Genomic DNA, 6,969 nt, shown 5'->3' on the forward strand with positions numbered 1-6,969 from the left:
TGGTGTTAAGGGATATAAACTATTAAATCTAGACACTCAGACTTATTACATTTCTCAAAAGAAAAATTCTAAATATAAGCCCATACACCAAACACCATCCATTTTTTTAATTTTTTTTTTAATTTTTTTCTTTTATCAAATGTTCGTTATATGAATAATGAATAGAAAAATTGAATTAGTTTAAAAAGAATAAATCTAAAAAAAATTTAAAAATAAAAAAAGTGAGGTGTGTGGTGTATGGGGCTTATGAGTAGCAATGCTTTTCTCAAAATGTAGTATTCCATGAAAATGTTTTTCCTTTTGATGCTTTTTCATCAACACCTTCTTTACCTTCAAATCCTTTTTCTTCTATCTCTAATAACAATTCTGTTAATTGTTTTCTCTCATTTCTTGCTCCCAACTCCAGTTTACCTCTGCCTAACTCAGTTTTAGAAAATTCTGCACCTAACTCAATTTCAGAAAATTCTACACCTAATTCAGTTTCAGAAAGTTCTCAAGTTTGCACTTTGAAAATCCACTCAATCCAAACATCCTCCCACATATCTCCAATCATATCATTGTCGACAGGCTAGCTTGAAATCAGCTCCTTCCAATGATCATCAAGCTACTGGTTCTTCTCCCTCGAATATTGCTTATCCTCTTAGCAGTTTTTTGTCCTATAACAAACTATCTCCTTCTCATAATCTTTTGCCCTTGCTAACTCCATCTTGATTGAACCCAGGACATATTCTCAAATCATTTTGTATCCTGAATGGAGGGCTGCCATGCAATCAGAAATTTCAACCGTAGAAGCCAATGGTACATGGGACTTGGTTCCTTTGCCTACTGGTAAACCCAGTAGGTTGTAAATGGGTGTATAAGCTAAAACTCAAGTTTGATGGAGCTATGGAAAGATGCAAGGCTAGATTGGTGGCCAAGGGTTGCACACAAGTGGAAGGTTTTGATTACTATGAAACAATTAGTCCAATGGCTAAACTTACCACTGTTCGAATTTTTTTGTCTATAGCTGCTGTCCAAAATTGGTCCATTATTCAACTAGATGTGAATAATGTTTTCTTGAATGGTGATCTTTAAGAAGAGTTTTACATGGCTCTCCCATTTGATTTTGACAGCAGAGGGGAGTTGAATTTGGTTTGCAAACTCAAGAAGTCTTTCTATGGCTTGAAACAAGCTTCAAGACAATGGTTTGCCAAATTTTCTTCAACTTTATTGGCTATTGGTTTCACTCAATCAAAGTCAGATTATTCTCTCTCCAGCAAGCAAAACGGTTCTTCAATCATCATACTGTTGGTTTATGTTAATGATATACTAATTGCAAGCAATGATGTTTCAGTTGTGGACTCTTTGAAAGAACATCTTAATACTCATTTTATGTTGAAGGATTTAGGACCCCTGAAATACTTTTTGGGTCTAGAGGCTGCAAGATCCTCCAAGGGGATCCATCTTTGCGAAAGAAAGTATTCCTTAGAGATCATAGAAGATTGTGGATTGTTTGGTTGTAAGCCTACTTGCTCATCAATGGAGCAAAATCTAGTTTTAAGTGCAGCAAGTGGTGATGAATTAGAAGATTCCTCTCAATACAGAAGATTGATTGGGAGGTTAATATACTTAACCATTACAAGGCCAGACATAACTTTCTCAGTACAAAGGTTAAGCCAGTTCATGCATAAGCCTAGAAAATCATACATGGCAGCAACTCATAGAGTAGTTCAGTATGTCAAAAACTCTATTGGTCTAGGCTTGTTTTTCTCTTCTACTTCAATTGATCTATAGCTCAAGATCTACACAGACTCCAAGTGGGCAGCATGCCCCGATACCAAGAGATTTGTGACTGGCTATACTGTTTCTTGGGTGATAATCTTGTTAGTTAGAAATCAAAGAAACAACATATCATCCCTATATCCTCTGCTTGGCAGCCATTGTTTGTGAAATTTGGCAGCCGCTATTTGTAAAATATAGCAGATTATAGAGATATGGCAGCTTCTGTTTGTGAAATAGTTTGGCTGAAAAACTTGTTGGTAGATTTTGGTGTTGTGCATTCTCAACTTGTCCTAATGTACTGTGATAGTCAAGCTAATATCCATATATCTTCGAATCCAGTATATCACAAAAGAACAAAGCACATAAAATTAGACTGTCACATTGTGAGAGAAAAACTACAAGCTAGGGTCATAAAGCTTTTTTCACGTGGAATCTAGTCATCAGATAGACATTTTAACTTAGGCATTTGGTTTGTATAAGTTTAATCATCTCATTGGCAAGATGGGACTAGTGAATATATATAGTTCATCTTGAGGGAGAGTATTAAGAATGCATATGCTTTATCCACGTGTACAAAGTGAGTTAGTTTGTCTATTAATGTATTAGCTAATCAGAGTTATGTGTAACTTTGTATATAAAGCGGTCTTGTAACAACACTTTATTCAATACATACAAATTCCTACTCTTTGGAAATTAGACGTCTCGATATTATTGATACACTATATCCAAACTGATAAAACGAAAACAAGAAGAAGAAAAAGTTTACCTTTATGGCTATTCAATTCGACCAGTGGGAGCAAAGAATGAGAAACCTAGAGATACGCGAGAGACATGGAGTTTTAGGGGTGAAGATGATTCAGAAATCTAAAGGATCAGTACGAGAATTCATATAAATATTTGGAGCAAGATACAGAGAATGACTCTTCTCTTGTCTTTAGAGTTCGCGGGACAAAAATATTAATTAAAATAAAATCACTTTTATTGTGTAATATATTACGTACAATTGTAAAGTATGCAAATTTTGTATAGTTATTTTGAAAAAAAGTGTGGTCCATTATTAAAAAATTAATTTTCTTTTCATGTGGATATCGTATTTATTCACTTTTTTTAAATGATTGTACGTTGATTGTATACTCACGACTACAAATATCATTTTTCTATAAATTTACTAAAAATGAAATTCTAAAATATTGTATTGAAAACGCATAATTTAATATTATTTGGTAGGACCTAATAACCTATGGAAAGTTAAGTGAATTTATTTAAGAGTTTATAAACTACTTGTAACTTGTGAGTTTGGCATTTCAATGTATTATTTATTATGACACTCGTCATGGTTATAAACGAGATTCAAACACCCATATTTTTTCATAATTGTGGGACTTATTTTAGTGATGGGTTAAGTCGATCAAAAAATAGAATCACATGTAGATTTCTTTGAATATATATATATATATATATAGTATAATGTTGTATACTACACTTTCATCTCACTTTCATTTTATTATATAAAATGTAACACTTTTATCATCTTAAATCATCGTTTATTTTTTTCAAAAAATAATGGATGAAGAGTAATGTCACTGAATAACCGACAATCATCAAAACCCAACACGTTCTCATATCCCCACTCAACATAGATAAGAAATTTTAATTTTAAATTTAGCAAATTAAGTCTTGTCATGATCAATAAAATGTGTATGTATATATATATATATATATATGTTCCCACCTCTTAAAGCCAAACCAAAAACTCAACCTATCGTCTAGTCTCAAACTTTACCGCCCCAACCAACAATCTTGGTTGCCTCGTACTTACAAAATCCCATGAATGCATAACAAACCGCAACACCCATCGTAGTCATGACAAGTGCAAAGAATACCCACTAAGCACCAACCCTCTTGAGAAACATCCAAAAGATTAAGAAATCCGGGAGAAATTATGAATAAATGTCTTGCAGGATTTTCTTTTAAGGGGGCCGAATATAATTTTTTATACCAAACTAATATATATATATATATATTTCTAAAAAGTAGCAAGTGACTAGACCTTCAAATTGTTACACAAAACCATGCTTTACTATTTTTGTATGTTAATTTTTAAAAGCATAATATAACTCAAAGCATATTAAAAAAATCTCAAAAAAATAATCCATGCTGTAATTTTTTAAAGATCAATAAAAACTGAAGGCTTCAATGTTAACACATGCCAGTGATGAAAATGGTATTGCCCCCCTGCATGCAGTGTAACAACCAGGAAGAGAGGACCTAAACTTGAAATAAATGGAAGTAATTTGGAAAGATTTTGGGTGGAACAACATGAAGTATTTACTTTTAGATGAATATGGGGTAAGGTAGAGCAAACATTCAAGATATATAGATATTTGGCAATGGAGAACGCTTTTGGTAAACACATTTATGTCGCATTTACCCGCTAGCTACTCCCTCATCTGACCACTTGCCCTCTTCACCTAAGCATCTTTGGCTCGTTAGCCAACCTCCCAAAAGCTTTAAAATTTGAGCAATATTAGTTATTTAAGATTCACAGCTGCCTCCGGTCCTACTATAGTTACAGCCTGACAATATCCTTTCAAGACTCCACTGCATATGTCCTCCTCGCAAAAATAAAGATAGACAAAAGCACACTAAGGATTGGGACAAATCAATTTGCTTACATCTCAAAATCAATATCTTCTCCAAGTACTTCTGAAACTAACGAATTACATCAATGTACAAGCTGTTCCCACCCTTGCAAATCAATGTACAAGCTGCTCCCACCCTTGCAAATCATTATTGGCGATGTATTTCACACACCTGCCTCAAGCTCTTCAACTGCAAGTTGTTTAAGGAGATCTATGGCCCAGGGTGACAGTAGGGATCTTCATTCTGACATCTAAGTTAGTCTTTTTGTATGTCTTGAATTATAAAGAGAGTTATGAAAGAGTTTGTACCTATCTCACTCTTTATTTTTATGGCTATATGTAACCCATTCAGAGGTTGTTGTAGGTTCTCCTACTCTAGGTGACCTGACAGCTCTTTCTTCTATGGAAGCATGTCACAGCATTTAATGTTGTAACCCCTTTGGCTTCCGGATCAGCAAGGCCTGACAAAGGTACATCTCTTGAGAGGACAACTTCCCACATTAAATATAATAACTCCTCCTTATATGACTTGATCACTAACCTGGCCAATCGAAGACTATCACCCGATTGTCAAGGTGTCCCTTCATAATGTGTTCCCTTGCCAAGGTTACTTGAATTGCCATCTTTGTTCGTTATTTTTTCCTTGATGAGCAAGCTCTCGCCTTCGTCAAATAGATCCTTTGGGGCCCGACCCTTATTCTCATTTTTAAGTATAGGTTATTTAATCTTATCAAGCCTCGTGCTAGTTAGTTGGCCCAATGGGACTGGGCCCTTTCTTTAGGGTAGGAAATGGGGCCTAACAATTACCCCACAAATTCCTGTCGTATGCATGTAACAGGAATTTCATCCTTTTCTTTCCTATCTTTTCTTCTTTCTTCTTATCTTTTATATATTTTTCCCCTCTTGGTAGTCGATTTGAATTCTGTGAACTAGGATCGATTTTCGGTTGTAGACAACAAGTGGAGTTTTCCTCTTTGGGTCAAATCTTCATCTATCAACCATCATTGTCATTCCTTTAACCTTTCACGTTGCTTCCGTACACATCACTTCTTTAATTTTCTCTAATTCTTTCATCTAATGCTTTCCACATAAACACTAGCGGCTCTCATTTTGACCCCTTGCGCAAGTCCCCAGATGGGCCCAATAGTATGGGTTCTCCCAAGTTGAGAGGTTTGAGGGAAGTTATCAGTCTGCAACCACTACCCCAACGAACTTGGACTCGATGAGGGATTTGTATGGGATCCCAGACTCAATTGACTTGACTCCTCCCGGCATCCCCCATGGCACGATTAACTTAGAGAGGTTCACAAGGCAATTCGCCTTGTATGTGACCATGTTTTCAATAGGGTTACAACTCCTTTTTTGCCACCTCGTCTATGAGGTCCTAAACTTTTTGGGGTAGGCTCCATCCCAACTTCTTCCTAATGTTTGGAGGATTTTTCTTTCTTTCTATGTGGCAATGTTAGAGCCCACGGGTGATGAGTACCTAAATCTTATGACTCATGACTTCGTCCACACTCATGGAATTCAACCATGATAGGGGAACCAATGTAGCTTTCAGTTGTGGATAGGCTCCCGAGTGGCACGTTTAAAGCCTCTGTTTTCCTAATCCAAGGATTGGCACAAGAAGTTTTTCTTTATGTCTAGTTTTGGTTAGGAGTATATTGCGAACAAAGCCAACAGCCATCATGTATTTCCATTCCAAGCCATCTAGAGTCACATCCTAGAAAGTCATGAATTCAACATGGTCCTCTCTAGGAAGGAAAAGGGTCGCTTAGATTTTGTCTATTACTGACTTACAGAGAATCCTAAGGCGACTTGGTCTGATGAGCTCCTTACTAAAGAGAACATAGACCATTTTTGTCTCCTTGGACCGATCATGATATATCATCCATCCTACCTTTAGCGCAGAGGAAACTCCTCCACCTCGTAGTTAGAAAAGACCCCATGTTGTTCCTTTGAGTCAAAAAGGGAAGAAAGCTTGCCCTGACCGTATTGCTCATGATCCAGTTGAATTCCATGGCGTGCCAACACCTGGCCATAGCATCGTCGATCCAAAAGGTGGTTCCAAGAGGTCTCAGGTGTGCACTCCCTCCTTGCACAGAGCTTGTGGGTCAATTTAGGCTTTGTTGCCCAGCTTCAATTGTTTGACAAAGATCCTTCGCCGAGGGGAGGAGGACATCAATACAGTATTGGGCCGTGGTGCCACTGGCGCTTGTGGTTCTAACAAGGTTCAGGGTAGGCCACCCACCGATAGCACCATTGTCGGTGGGGAAATTGCGTCTATGTCACCATAACCACGCATCCTATCCTCCCTTGGTGCCTGGATGCAAGCCCAATCCCTCTTTTCAAGTTTCAATCATCAGGCAAAAATCTTTGAGCAAGGGGACAGGACAACCATGAGTTGCTAGGCCCTGAGTTTTTTACGCCCATCTCAAGCGAAATTCCTAGTCCACTTGCAAGGGGTGCCATTTGAGAAGTTCCATAATTGATATCGAGTGATCTTGCAAGGTGCAAGGAGATGATGAGGAAGCCTATTCCCCTCTCATTCAGCGTTCCTTCTTTG

The sequence above is a fragment of the Carya illinoinensis genome, chromosome 1, assembly GCF_018687715.1.
Source record: "Carya illinoinensis cultivar Pawnee chromosome 1, C.illinoinensisPawnee_v1, whole genome shotgun sequence".
Classification (NCBI taxonomy): Eukaryota; Viridiplantae; Streptophyta; class Magnoliopsida; order Fagales; family Juglandaceae; genus Carya; species Carya illinoinensis.